The 15796-nt window shown below is 46.4% G+C and overlaps 1 pseudogene; it reads right to left on the bottom strand.

Annotated features, from left to right (window-relative positions):
* Window positions 1–3187: 3187 nt before the first annotated feature.
* On the bottom strand, window positions 3188–14376 carry LOC121554921 (annotated as a pseudogene).
* Window positions 14377–15796: the final 1420 nt, after the last annotated feature.

Genomic DNA, 15796 nt, shown 5'->3' with positions numbered 1-15796 from the left:
TGCCTGGGTGGTCTACGAGAGGCCCAACTACATGGGCTACCAGTATGCTGAACTGTCTGAATGGAGTGTACTGTATGTTGTATTAGAAGACATAACACTACACTTCACTTCAATGCAAGGGGTATGCTATGCAGTGTGTAACTGTAATTTCATAGATCAATAGACAAACCAAGAATAGCTCCTATAGTGATAGCAAAAGCGGTATAAACAGGGCATATGCAGGATAGGCATATTAGGCATCCCAATCCCAATGAGACCAAGCACAGGACAGGACAGTGACAGTTCCCCCCGGTCCTCAGGGCTTGACCAATGGAGATCAATACCAGCTTATAGCACTGATCACACTGATCGCTATGGGCTGACCTAGTGCTGGCAGGCAGAATCAGACATACACTTCCACTGTAAAATCAATCCATTTTGCAACTTTGACACAACAATGCTGCAGAATATGGTGGTGGATATACTCTATAACACAGGAAGCCATAAACGGTGCAAACAGCAGAAGCGGAGGAAAAAATACAACAGGTAATGTTATAAAAAGAGACGTTTAGTTTCTCACGATGGTCCTTTCAGTTTCGGACTCAAGAGTATAAAAACATTGTAATGGTGATGGATCGGTAGACAAATAGATTTTTAGATCGAACAGAACATTGACAAAAACAGAACAATACTTTACAAACCTTACATCGTAGCCCCCAAAATAAACAACAAGTTGTTGAGTAAGAATCTCATCTCCCTACATATCCCTCTTTCTCTTTCTCTTACCCCACATCCCATCCCCCTTCTTTCCCAATCCCTTGCACTAACCCCTCGCCTCCATCTCCCCTACTACCACCACCCCTCACCCCTCACCCCCATCCCCACCACCCCTCACACCTACCCCTGCAGAATAGTGGGACCCAGTACAAGATGCAGCTGTATGAGAAGGACGACTTTGCGGGCCAGTCCCGGAGACGTACCGTTGGAGGGAGGTGTACTCCTGCAAGGTCCTGGATGGCTGGTGGGTCTTCTACGAGCACTCCAACTACCGTGGACGCCAGTACTTCCTGGATAAGGGAGAGTACAGGAAGCCTGGGGACTGGGGTGCAGTCAGCCCCACTGTCCAGTCCTTCAGAGGCTTCACTGAATGATCCTCCTGACCCCAACAACCTCAACCTCAAACTCTTCTATTATCATACATAATATGGACTTTGAATAACCCTATTACTATGAGTCCTATCCTATTACTATGAGTCCTATCCTATTACTGTGAGTCCTATCCTATTACTATGAGTCCTATCCTATTACTATGAGTCCTATCCTATTACTATGAGTCCTATCCTATTACTATGAGTCCTATCCTATTACTGTGAGTCCTATCCTATTACTATGAGTCCTATCCTATTACTATGAGTCCTATCCTATGAGTCCTATCCTATTACTGTGAGTCCTATCCTATTACTATGAGTCCTATCCTATGAGTCCTATCCTATTACTATGAGTCCTATCCTATTACTATGAGTCCTATCCTATTACTATGAATCCTATCCTATTACTATGAGTCCTATCCTATTACTGTGAGTCCTATCCTATTACTATGAGTCCTATCCTATGAGTCCTATCCTATTACTGTGAGTCCTATCCTATTACTATGAGTCCTATCCTATGAGTCCTATCCTATTACTGCGAGTCCTACTATCCTATTACTATGAGTCCTATCCTATGAGTCCTATCCTATTACTGTGAGTCCTATCCTATTACTATGAGTCCTATCCTATGAGTCCTATCCTATTACTATGAGTCCTATCCTATGAGTCCTATCCTATTACTATGAGTCCTATCCTATGAGTCCTATCCTATTACTATGAGTCCTATCCTATTACTATGAGTCCTATCCTATTACTATGAGTCCTATCCTATGAGTCCTATCCTATTACTATGAGTCCTATCCTATGAGTCCTATCCTATTACTATGAGTCCTATCCTATTACTATGAGTCCTATCCTATGAGTCCTATCCTATTACTATGAGTCCTATCCTATTACTATGAGTCCTATCCTATGAGTCCTATCCTATTACTGTGAGTCCTATCCTATTACTATGAGTCCTATCCTATTACTGTGAGTCCTATCCTATTACTATGAGTCCTATCCTATGAGTCCTATCCTATTACTGTGAGACCTATCCTATTACTGTGAGTCCTATCCTATTACTATGAGTCCTATCCTATGAGTCCTATCCTATTACTATGAGTCCTATCCTATTACTGTGAGACCTATCCTATTACTGTGAGTCCTATCCTATTACTATGAGTCCTATCCTATGAGTCCTATCCTATTACTATGAGTCCTATCCTATTACTGTGAGTCCTATCCTATTACTATGAGTCCTATCCTATGAGTCCTATCCTATTACTATGAGTCCTATCCTATTACTATGAGTCCTATCCTATTACTATGAATCCTATCCTATTACTATGAGTCCTATCCTATTACTGTGAGTCCTATCCTATTACTATGAGTCCTATCCTATGAGTCCTATCCTATTACTGTGAGTCCTATCCTATTACTATGAGTCCTATCCTATGAGTCCTATCCTATTACTGTGAGTCCTACTATCCTATTACTATGAGTCCTATCCTATGAGTCCTATCCTATTACTGTGAGTCCTATCCTATTACTATGAGTCCTATCCTATGAGTCCTATCCTATTACTATGAGTCCTATCCTATGAGTCCTATCCTATTACTATGAGTCCTATCCTATGAGTCCTATCCTATTACTATGAGTCCTATCCTATTACTATGAGTCCTATCCTATTACTATGAGTCCTATCCTATGAGTCCTATCCTATTACTATGAGTCCTATCCTATTACTATGAGTCCTATCCTATGAGTCCTATCCTATTACTATGAGTCCTATCCTATTACTATGAGTCCTATCCTATGAGTCCTATCCTATTACTATGAGTCCTATCCTATGAGTCCTATCCTATTACTGTGAGTCCTATCCTATTACTATGAGTCCTATCCTATGAGTCCTATCCTATTACTGTGAGACCTATCCTATTACTGTGAGTCCTATCCTATTACTATGAGTCCTATCCTATGAGTCCTATCCTATTACTATGAGTCCTATCCTATTACTATGAGTCCTATCCTATGAGTCCTATCCTATTACTATGAGTCCTATCCTATGAGTCCTATCCTATTACTATGAGTCCTATCCTATTACTATGAGTCCTATCCTATGAGTCCTATCCTATTACTATGAGTCCTATCCTATTACTGTGAGTCCTATCCTATTACTGTGAGTCCTATCCTATTACTATGAGTCCTATCCTATTACTATGAGTCCTATCCTATGAGTCCTATCCTATTACTGTGAGTCCTATCCTATTACTATGAGTCCTATCCTATTACTATGAGTCCTATCCTATGAGTCCTATCCTATTACTATGAGTCCTATCCTATTACTATGAGTCCTTTGTGACTTTACTGAGGTCTCACCTGAAACAAAAACGTGTCTGGTCAGCATATCTGATATGTTGGGACTTCTTTGTGTGTCTGTGTGAGTGAGTGTGTGGTGCTGGAAAGTAGCATTATTTTGTCCAAAAGGCATGACCTTGAACTGCTGCAATCCAAAGGAAGATGTAACTCAGCCACTGATTCATTTTGGTGCAATACGGAGCAATCTTTTCTGTTGGAATCACCCAAATAACAAGGCAACTAATAAGAGAATGTCACAAACTTCTACAGGTGTCAAGATATCTTATCGATGCTTCACAGTTCCACTGACACAAGTCGACTCAGCCTGCCATTACCAAGTTGAGTTGTCCTCACAAAGAATACTTCTAGCAACCATGTCTCATAGTTATAGAACAGGCTTGAGGTCCACAGTGACAGCGTGAGGGTTGTGATGAGTCCGAAAGGAGAAGCAGTTTCCTCCTCCACCAATCAGAGCCATCATTGTTGACCCGTCAGAGTCATTAGAGTCCAGGAGCTCCGAGCAGAAGGAGTGCAGCATGAGAGGCCAGGATACAGCAGACTAGAAGAGGGACAGAGAGAGATGGCAGTGAATCCATTTTATATTGTCTGTGTGACTGTGTGCAGTGAAAGCAGGGGTATAATATAACAGGGGTTCGGCAGACTAGGGGAGGATAAGAGATATGGCAGCTGGCACTCAGTGAATCCATTTTGTATAGCCCATGACAGTGTGTACAGTGAATCCATTTTGTGTGTGTTATCTGTGAGCGTGTGTGCACTACAGTGAATACAGGGATGTAATATAACCGGGTCAACACCTACTCAGTGTCCAGGATAAGCTCCACACTGCCCCCTGTGGTCAGGTCTGTAACAGCAACCCCTGGCACGCCCTCATCCTGCAGCCAAACTCCTCCCACCAACACCAGCCGATTACCAATCACATGGGCACACTGGGAATATCTGGAACGAATGGAGGATGGTGCCAGCGTTAAAACAACCCTTTGATTTAGCAGAACAATATCCTGGGCTCATTTAGAGGAGGACTACGGTGTCTGAAACAACTTATCTGTCCATTAAATTAACTCACTCCATGTTAAAACAATATGCAAAACACAAAGTGACACGATACTGTGAAATCAAGTATCAGCCACTAGACTGTGTTTTCCTGTATCTGAGTTGTTGAAGCTCCACACCTGGGCACTAGAGGGGGTTGGAGCTGCAGTCTCTCCCAGCAGAAGCCTGTGGTGGTGGGCCCCAGTAGGACTGTATCCCCTAGTGGAACACTTCCTCTACCCAAACCTCCACAGATCACCACCCCTCCTTCATATGGACAGGCTGAACTGGAGAAGCGAGGCTCAGGCGCAGTGCCCTCTATAGGAATCTGCAAAAACACTTAGTCAAAGTTCAGTGATATTGTATTTCTTTGGTATAGGCAGCAGTGGAGGCTGCTGAGGGGAGGATGGCTCATAATAATGGCTGGAACGGAGTGAATGGAAAGGCATCAAACCATGTGTTTGATGTATTTGATACCAGTCCACTGATTCCGCTCCTGCCATTACCACGAACCCATCCTCCCCAATTAAGGTTCCACCAACCTCCTGTGGTAGGCAGGCTACGTTCCCCACAGCTAGGTAATATAATGAACAGCAAAGTAAACAAACCCACCTCGGTCCAACGCTGGTCATCAAGACACAGAAAGTGGGCGTCACCCAGTGCATCCTCAGCCTCGTTCCGTCCTCCAAACACAAACAGGAAGTTCTGACCTGTGAGAAAGAGACAGGAGAAGACTGTTGAAGCATTTTTGCCATTAAAACAAAGTTCTATCAGTAATCCCTGCTGCTGACAAACTGACTTTAGATCAACCTGTAAAGGAACCAGAGCATATGAGCGGAGTGGAGCGGGAGCGAGCGTGGAGCGTGAGCGGACGGATTTTGACCAGAGCGCAGAGCGGCATTTTTAAAAGGACGGAGCGTCGCCCTATGTCCCGCTCCAATTTCGCTCGCTCACACCACGAGTCTGAAGCATGCTCAAGCCTGACCCAGAATCCATCTTCTTTCTCGGGAGAGGTTGTGTTTTCTCTAGCAGGAGGTAAGCTTGGCTTCTTATATGGTGTTGAGTAAAGCTTAAACCATGTATTTAGATTGTAGGTAGGTAGTTGTAGTTAGGTATTGTAGGTAGTTTATTTAGGTAGTTATTTAGGTAGTTATTGTAGGTTTCTGTAGGTAATTATTGTAGGTAAGTATTGTTTACGGCGGAGCCCGGCGAAGCACGAGGCTAGCTAGCTAGCGGGTAGCTACTGGTAACGTTTAGCAACGGTGGAGAGTTGTTTCCAATGTTATTTCACGCTTAAGAGTACCTGTAATTAAGCCAGCTAGCTACCTACCATTCAGCCGTTTTTTCTAACCTCATTATCTGAGCCATCAACGTTAGGTAGTTAGTAGCTACTGTACTTAATTACACCTACTGATTGCAGAAGACAAATGTCAGCTGGCGTCGGGTAAGTTTGGCTTTATACATAGCTTGGGCTTTGTCGAGTAAGGCTTAATTATGTATTTAGATTGCAGTTAGGTATTGTAGGTAGGCCCGCAGCACGAAGCTAGCTAGCTAGCCGTTTTTCAAACAAAGTCAACACAGTAGCCATTGCTAGCTAGCCAACACGACCAGCTAACTGTACTGTAGCAGCTAAATACAATATATTTGTGCTAGCTAGCCAACGTTTAATTTTTGCTGCGTTATGAAAGGAACTAGACACGGACACGAATTATCTGTTTAGTGTGTTAACACACTATTGGTAGTTTGTTGTAACCAAGTATTGGTGCTAAACTGTGTGTTATTGGATGCTAGCATGCTAGTTAGCTATGGCGTCATAGTTAGGCATCGTGGGCTGTTGTGGGTAGTTATTGTAGGTTAGCATTGTTTTCGGCGGTGCCGGTGTAGCACGAAGCTAGCTAGCTAGCCGTTTTTCAAACAAAGTCAACACAGTAGCCATTGCTAGCTAGCCAACACGACCAGCTAACTGTACTGTAGCAGCTAAATACAATATATTTGTGCTAGCTAGCCAACGTTTAATTTTTGCTGCGTTATGAAAGGAACTAGACACGGACACGAATTATCTGTTTAGTGTGTTAACACACTATTGGTAGTTTGTTGTAACCAAGTATTGGTGCTAAACTGTGTGTTATTGGATGCTAGCATGCTAGTTAGCTATGGTGTCATAGTTAGCTAGCTGAATAAAGTAAGTTGAGTCTATTCCTTGAAACATTGAACCGCTGTAGTTCACAACAATTCTAATTTCTAAAAGTGGAAGTTGGGAGAGTTTTTGTTCGGGTGGTTCAGTGAAACAATTATAGTTTCTGAGGTGGAAGTTTTGGTGAGGGAGGCCCTACTCTCTCCTTTCCCAGATGTTTAGTTCATTTCATTCCGATCTCCTCTGCATTATTGTAGCCATTTGCTACAGCCTGTCAACTATGCCTCTGCCTATCCCTGTTCTCTCCTCTCCGCACAGGCTACACAAACGCCTCACACCGCGTGGCTGCTGCCTCTCTAACCTGGTGGTCCCTGCACGCACCCCACACCTGGAGTTCCAGGTCTCAGGCAGCCTCTGGAACTGCCGTTCTGCTGCCAACAAAGCTGACTTCATCCCAGCCTATGCTAACCTCCAGTCCCTCGACTTCCTGGCGCTGACGGAAACATGGATTACCACTGAAAACACTGCTACTCCTACTGCTCTCTCCTCGTCTGACCATGTGTTCTCGCATACCCCGAGAGCATCTGGTCAGAGGGGTGGTGGCACAGGAATCCTCATCTCTCCCAAGTGGACATTCTCAATTTTTCCCCTAACCCATCTGTCTATCTCCTCATTTGAATTCCATGCTGTCACAGTCACTAGCCCATTTAAGCTTAATATCCTTGTCATCTATCGCCCTCCAGGTTCCCTTGGAGAGTTCATCAATGAGCTTGACGCCTTGATAAGTTCCTTTCCTGAGGATGGCTCACCCCTCACAGTTTTGGGGGATTTCAACCTCCCTACGTCTACATTTGACTCATTTCTCTCTGCCTCCTTCTTTCCACTCCTCTCCTCTTTTGACCTCACCCTCTCACCGTCCCCCCTACTCACAAGGCAGGCAATACGCTTGACCTCATCTTTACTAGATGCTGCTCTTCTACTAATCTCACTGCAACTCCCCTCCATGTCTCCGACCACTACTTTGTTTCCTTTTCTCTCTCGCTCTCCTCCAACACTACTCACTCTGCCCCTACACAGATGGTAATGCGCCGCCGCAACCTTCGCTCTCTCTCTCCCACTACTCTCTCCTCTTCCATCCTATCATCTCTTCCCTCTGCTCAATCCTTCTCCCTCCAATCTCCTGATTCTGCCTCCTCAACCCTCCTCTCCTCCCTTTCTGCATCCTTTGACTCTCTGTGTCCCCCTATCCTCCCGGCCGGCTCGGTCCTCCCCTCCAGCTCCGTGGCTTGATGACTCATTGCGAGCTCACAGAACAGAGCTCCGGCAGCGGAGCGGAAATGGAAGAAAACTAAACTCCCTGCCGACCTGGCATCTTTTCACTCCCTCCTCTCTACATTTTATTCATCTGTTTCTGCTGCTAAGGCCACTTTCTACCACTCTAAATTCCAAGCATCTGCCTCTAACCCTAGGAAGCTCTTTGCCACATTCTCCTCCCTGCTGAATCCCCCCCTCCCCCTCCTCTCTCTCTGTGGATGACTTCGTCAACCACTTTGAAAAGAAGGTTGACGACATCCGATCCTCGTTTGTTAAGTCTAATGACACTGCTGGTCCTACTCACACTGCCCTACCCTATGCTTTGACTTCTTTCTCCCCTCTCTCTCCAGATAAAATCCTGCGACTTGTGACTGCAGGCCGCCCAACAACCTGCCCGCTTGACCCCATCCCCTCCTCTCTTCTCCAGACCATCTCCGGTGACCTTCTCCCCTACCTCACCTCGCTGATCAACTCATCCTTGACCGCTGGCTATGTCCCTTCCATCTTCAAGAGAGCGAGAGTTGCACCCCTTCTCAAAAAAACCAACACTCGATCCCACTGATGTCAACAACTACAGACCAGTATCCCTTCTTTCTTTTCTTTCCAAAACTATTGAGCGTGCCGTCTTTAGCCAACTCTCTTGCTATCTCTCTCAGAATGACCTTCTTGATCCAAACCAGTCAGGTTTCAGGACTGGTCATTCAACTGAGACTGCTCTTCTCTGTGTCACGGAGGCTCTCCGCACTGCTAAAGCTAACTCTCTCTCCTCTGCTCTTGTCCTTCTAGACCTGTCTGCTGCCTTTGATACTGTGAACCATCAGATCCTCCTCTCCACCCTCTCCGAGCTGGGCATCTCTGGCGCGGCTCACTCCTGGATTGCGTCCTACCTGACCGGTCGCTCCTACCAAGTGGCGTGGCGAGAAGCTGTCTCCGCACCACGTGCTCTCACCACTGGTGTCCCCCAGGGCTCAGTTCTAGGCCCTCTCCTATTCTCCCTATACACCAAGTCACTTGGCTCTGTCATATCCTCACATGGCCTCTCCTATCATTGCTACGCTGACGATACACAACTAATCTTCTCCTTTCCCCCTTCTGATAACCAGGTGGCGAATCGCATCTCTGCATGTCTGGCAGACATATCAGTATGGATGACGGATCACCACCTCAAGCTGAACCCTGGCAAGACGGAGCTGCTCTTCCTCCCGGGGAAGGACTGCCCGTTCCATGATCTCGCCATCACGGTTGACAACTCCGTTGTGTCCTCCTCCCAGAGTGCGAAGAGCCTTGGCGTGACCCTGGACAACACCCTGTCGTTCTCCGCTAACATCAAGGCGGTGACCCGATCCTGCAGGTTCATGCTCTACAACATTCGGAGAGTACGACCCTGCCTTACACAGGAAGCGGCACAGGTCCTAATCCAGGCACTTGTCATCTCCCGTCTGGATTACTGCAACTCGCTGTTGGCTGGCCTCCCTGCCTGTGCCATTAAACCCCTACAACTCATCCAGAATGCCGCAGCCCGTCTGGTGTTCAACCTTCCCAAGTTCTCTCACGTCACCCCCCTCCTCCGCACACTCCACTGGCTTCCAGTTGAAGCTCGCATCCGTTACAAGACCATGGTGCTTGCCTATGGAGCAGTGAGGGGAACGGCACCTCCGTACCTTCAGGCTCTGATCAGTCCCTACACCCAAACGAGGGCATTGCGTTCATCCACCTCTGGCCTGCTGGCTCCCCTTCCTCTGCGGAAGCATAGTTCCCGCTCAGCCCAGTCAAAACTGTTCGCTGCTCTGGCACCCCAATGGTGGAACAAGCTCCCTCACGACGCCAGGACAGCGGAGTCACTCACCACCTTCCGGAGACATTTGAAACCCCACCTCTTTAAGGAATACCTGGGATAGGATAAAGTAATCCTTCTACCCCCCAAAAAAAAATATATATATATATAGGGTGAATGCACCAATTTGTAAGTCGCTCTGGATAAGAGCGTCTGCTAAATGACGTAAATGTGCCCTTGAGCAAGGCACTTAACCCTAATTGCTCCTGTAAGTCGCTCTGGATAAGAGCGTCTGCTAAATGACTAAAATGTCAAATGTAAATGTAAATCTGTTTAATTTAATTTGTGTCGTCCATGAATTTGTATTTTATAGAGCGAGAGGAGCAGCAGCAGCAACAAGAGAAAAGGGTTGAGGAATTCAAAAGTTTATTCACTGCACGCAAAGGCCCAACCATAACAAGGGAGAGAAAAAGAGAGCTGGATGTAGCATTTTTTGAAATGATTTTCATGGACTATGAACCGCTGAGTAAAGGAGAACGCGAAGGTATGCAACACTTCGCCAGCGCAGCTCAACCGGGCTACACCCCCCCCAAGAAAAAAAAAAAAAAAAAAACTATGATAAATCAGTACTTTACTTTGTCAAATTTACATCTGAGATGCTACATTCACATGCTTCAGCTGGCGATCAAAAACGCCTTTAACGAGCACGACAACATTAATAGGCTGTTAGTGAAAGTCGGGCACCTGGTGAAAAGTGTACGCAAGAGCACAGAGGAAACCGACCAATTAGGTGTCCGCCCCACAAATGCCTGCGCCATTCGATGGAGCAGCCAGCTGCGGATGATTCAGTCGTTCATCCGGTTGTTCCAAAAAGACCCGTTATGGCAAAACAAACTCAAGTCTAATGTTGCTAACATCACCCTGAATCAAGTACGGCAGCTGACGCACCTTGTCAGTGTGCTGACACCACTAGCAGATCTCACAGACAAAATGCAGAAGGAGCTGGGGAACCTGGGGATGATCCTCCCTGCTGTCACAGAAATCAAATCCCTGCTCACCGATTACACTCACGCTGCACTTCCAATGGGCATCGCTGCTTTTGCAGAAACATTGGCAAACAACGTGTCAATTCGCTATGGAATATACTATACTGATTAACATCTCATTTTAGCTTCAGTGTTAGATCCCCGTTTCAAGACAGAATGGATAATCCGAGATGAGTCTGTATGCAACAAATTCGGGGAGATAAAGTAAGGCTGTGGTTTAAGCTAAAAGTGAAATACATGCAGATTTTGTTCCTTTTTTGGAGTGAGCGGGGGGCGATTTGAGTGGAGCGCGATGCAAACTGCGTTGAGCGCTGAGCGATAATGAGCGGACTGGCCTGATGTGGCTTTGAGCGGGGGGAGCGGAGGGGTGAACAGCTCCGTGAGCGAGGAGCTGAGATTCTCACCGCTCCACTCCGCTCATATGCTCTGAAAGGAACTCACCTTTGTGCCTCAGCACGGTCGCAGTGTGCCTCCATCTTGGTTTAGGCAGGTTGCCAGTGCAGCTCATCTTCAAGGAGAGCCTCACTGAGGCCTGGTTGTCAGGTGCAACCGGGTCAGGCAGGTCACAAGGGTCATAGCTCACTCTGAAAAGGGTTCTGATTGGGTGGAGTGGGGAGGAGCTGCCACCAAACACCACAGCTCCCCACCGAGGGACAGATGTTACAGTGTCATACAGTTGGACACCTGGGAGGAGAACAGAACCTGATCAGGAACAACTCCGGGCCCTTTAGCCTATACCTACAGCCAAGAGTTTATCCCAGTGATGTAAAACTCTGAGCCCTAATAGTACCCCAGTCAAATCCATTCAGCCCTCTAGCCCCAGTCAAATCCATTCAGCCCTCTAGCCCCAGTTAAACCATTCAGCCCTCTAGCCCCAGTCAGATCCATTCAGCCCTCTAGCCCCAGTCAAATCCATTCAGCCCTCTAGCCCCAGTCAGATCCATTCAGCCCTCTAGCCCCAGTCAAATCCATTCAGCCCTCTAGCCCCAGTCAGATCCATTCAGCCCTCTAGCCCCAGTCAGATCCATTCAGCCCTCTAGCCCCAGTCAAATCCATTCAGCCCTCTAGCCCCAGTCAAATCCATTCAGCCCTCTAGCCCCAGTCAGATCCATTCAGCCCTCTAGCCCCAGTCAGATCCATTCAGCCCTCTAGCCCCAGTCAGATCCATTCAGCCCTCTAGCCCCAGTCAGATCCATTCAGCCCTCTAGCCCCAGTCAGATCCATTCAGCCCTCTAGCCCCAGTCAGATCCATTCAGCCCTCTAGCCCCAGTCAGATCCATTCAGGCCTCTAGCCCCAGTCAGATCCATTCAGCCCTCTAGCCCCAGTCAGATCCATTCAGCCCTCTAGCCCCAGTCAGATCCATTCAGCCCTCTAGCCCCAGTCAGATCCATTCAGCCCTCTAGCCCCAGTCAAATCCATTTACCCTTCTTACCCCAGTCTATGGATGACTCCACACAAACACATCTCCAGCCACCATTGGCTCTGATGAAGACCCTGGCTGTAGCCTGTCTACCCCCTCTGCCTGAACCCCCACTGAGCAGCACCAGCCCAGGACCCAGGAGGGTAGAGGCCATCCCAAGACCCTCCACACACAGCTCCCCAGGCATGGGCGTCACCACTAGGGAGAGAGGACTCAGCGCCGACCTCGGGGGAGGGATAGGAGACACTATGGGGGGTAGATACAGGGGAGGACACGTCAGACATCCAGTATTCTCTGTGATGATACTGGCATTAGTGTTGAATAAAATGAAAAGACAGAATGGGGAATAAATGGTTGAAGTTTACTTTAGGTGGCACTAAAATATCTGTATTAAATAGATACTGTATTGTAATGTCAAACAGCAGCAGAGAAAAGACACAAATACTATACAAGACAAAAACATGGTAATTCCATAGGTAGGTACTGTACATTGTAACTACAGTGTGGTGAGTAACCACATACCTGTTGGAGGGCTGAGCAGAGCCTGGCTGCTCAGGGAGCCTTTGGAGGCAGTGGAGATGAAGTAGTGAGAGCACTTCTAGTTCCACTCCTGAAATGAAGACAAAAAGAGACATGGAAAATACGATCCAAATACTTTTTATATGACAGTTTCCTATACTGTGTATCTCTCTGATGAGTTGAGACAGAAGTACATCTGGATGGTTGTTGGACAAGCTATTGACTGGGTAGTCAGGACCGATTAGATTAGAGTAACTCACCTCAAACTCATCAAATGGTTCCAGGCTCTCATCTCTACATCTTGCCTTCTCTGGAACCAGACCCAGGTAAAACTCATTAATATATCAGACACACACACTGCTCCCAGCCCTGGAGATAGAACAGAGCACACACGCACACACACACACTTAATAACACTTAATAATAATAATAATAATATGCCATTTAGCAGACGCTTTTATCCAAAGCGACTTACAGTCATGCGTGCATACATTTTTTTTGTGTATGGGTGGTCCCGGGGATCGAACCCACTACCTTGGCGTTACAAGCGCCGTGCTCTACCAGCTGAGCTACAGAGGACCACGACTTGAAACAGTAACTTTCAGAAAGAGAGAACCAGTCAGCCATACGTGCCATGGGTTGTTACTAATAACGGCAGCCTTGCACCGGGCAACATCTGGGAAGTCCAGCTCAAACTCCACCACCCCCTCCCATCTCCCCTCTGCGCGCAGACGGAAATACAGGGAGTCAAACCCCGCTCCCAGAGACCACACCTGGAGACAGAGTTTGTGTTATGTTTGGCATGCCAATGACCATAGGATTTGGCAAAACAGCAAAAACAGACCTTGGAGCAGGCTAACCTTACCTGTCTCCTGGGGCAGCTTTCTGTCACCTGCAGAAACTGCTTGACACAGTGGTCTACAGCTCTCCAACGTACATAGTAACCCCATAGTAACCCCTGCACCAGACATACAGTAGAAACACAAACACATAAACAAATATATAGAGGCAGGTCATTCTAACTATACAAATCTATTGAGAGTGTGTGTGTGCACATGTTATGTTTCTATCTTACCGACCTGTTGATGAGAGGGGCTCTCCTAGACCCCTTACTTCCAACCAGGAAGTAACCCTGAGCTACAGCAGACACCTTACTGAGCACACCGCTGTCATTGGTCCCCTGCAGCTGACACAGCAACAACACAACACAATACTGTCACAACAGTATAATGACATGTAGCTAGTAGCCACAAACTCACAGTGTCCACATTACAGACAGACTAATGAACAGAAAGGGCACTTGCATAACAACAGTTCTTACGTGGCTATATCATTGATATTATTGCTATACTATTATTGCTACAGTAATATTATTGCAGTTACTGCATTAGATGTAAAGTCAAATAGCAGAACATACCGCAGCATCTCTCCCCTGATTTTGCTTTTTTTTGTTGGTTACTCGCATTATCAGAACAGCTGTCAATGAATTAGCTACCTTATTCGTTTATTCATTGACACGTGCAGTTCTTCTCTCATCAATGTTATTGGAAGAGAGGAGCACCTATTGATTATTTAACTTACGTCACCTGAAATTAAATAAATAAGTTAATGGCTTCAGGAGCTAGCCTCATGGTTTATACATTGCGCAGCCTTGTCACGTGACGCCAGAGCTAGAACAATGATGGTTAGTTATACAAATCTTTGGTGACGCTTAGGTTCTCTCGGGCTGAAAAGAGTACAGTTATGTTGATCAAACCTCTACTGCGCCTTCCTGTGGTACGGAGGGAAATGTGCCTTCTTTGTGCAATGTCAGATCAGATACTTCTATGTAGGGCATTATAACCTCTGGCAAAACACTAAATAAAGTTTTTGATAAATTAACTGTGACCTTACCTATCTATGACATGTTGACATAAGAGAAAGGTAATGTATTGTGCTGTGCTTTTTTGCCAACCATGAAATCTGATCATAGACTGTGAACAATTTGGATGAATCCAAAAATGACGTCATCCCATTGTTTCCTATGAGAATGCTCAGTGGAGCATTTGAAGATCAGGAAGTGTATTTTCAGCGTGTCACCATCTTGCTACATGGAGGAGTTTTTGGAAACATTGCATGTGCAATTTGATATACTCTAGGAAGTGATGTCGCAGGCTAGCTCAGTGCTGCCTGTAGAAAGGCAGAGGGCTCTGCTTTATGACCAATAACAAGTGGTGCGATGGGGGAAAATACAGGAACTTGCGAGCTTCTGCTCTCCCGACTTGGAATACTTGGTCATCAAATGTTGCCCTTTTTTACCTTCAGAGAGAGTTCTCAGGGACTATTGCCACGGCTGTGTACATTGTTTCTGTATGATATGTTGGATTAAGGAATAAAGACAGACACCAATGTTCAGTTCAATAGCCTTGTTAAGCCTTGTACAAATCCCTACGCGTGAGTCTGGGGAACAGTCCAACTAGTCGATTACCTATCAACTAGACTCCGTAACATCATCCTTTTCAATAGAAAGTGCAAACATAACGGCATAACATTGCGTTCTTAACAGTCAAGTCATAACAATTGAAAAGCATGACATTTTCTTTTTACTTCAGCTGTCATCTTCCTTTTTTAAATTAACAGACAACAAGTTAAGTCTCTTGCTTACAGAGTAAGCCTGTCCGGTGGCTTGCACAGCCGACCCACCCGTGAGTAAGTATTGGCTCTGACAGGGGTAGGATTAGGGCCACGAGCTGGAGAGTTTGGTGGGGTAGAAGCTTCACCTTCAGTTGGCTCATGTCTCAATTCTGCACCCCTTACCCTTAGGCCTGGACTGTGATCCAGCTCATCTAAGTGAGTGTATGGCATGTTCTGGTTTGTCTGCTCTGCTACGCGCAGATCCACCCGATTGCGACGATAGAGGGAGCCACCAACATCCACCAGGTAAGAACGTGGTGCAACTCTCTGTAGGCATGTGCCCAGCCTCCAAAGTCCTGTGTGGTCTCCCGGCAGCGGTTTCATCCTTATAGTTTCACCCACCTCCAGCTCTGGTAGGTCTCGAGCAGTCCGGTCGTAGAAGCACTTAGCGAGCTGCT

The sequence above is a fragment of the Coregonus clupeaformis genome, unplaced genomic scaffold (assembly GCF_020615455.1).
Source record: "Coregonus clupeaformis isolate EN_2021a unplaced genomic scaffold, ASM2061545v1 scaf1093, whole genome shotgun sequence".
In the NCBI taxonomy this organism is placed as follows: domain Eukaryota; kingdom Metazoa; phylum Chordata; class Actinopteri; order Salmoniformes; family Salmonidae; genus Coregonus; species Coregonus clupeaformis.
This window is presented reverse-complemented; position numbering and strand designations above follow the sequence as displayed.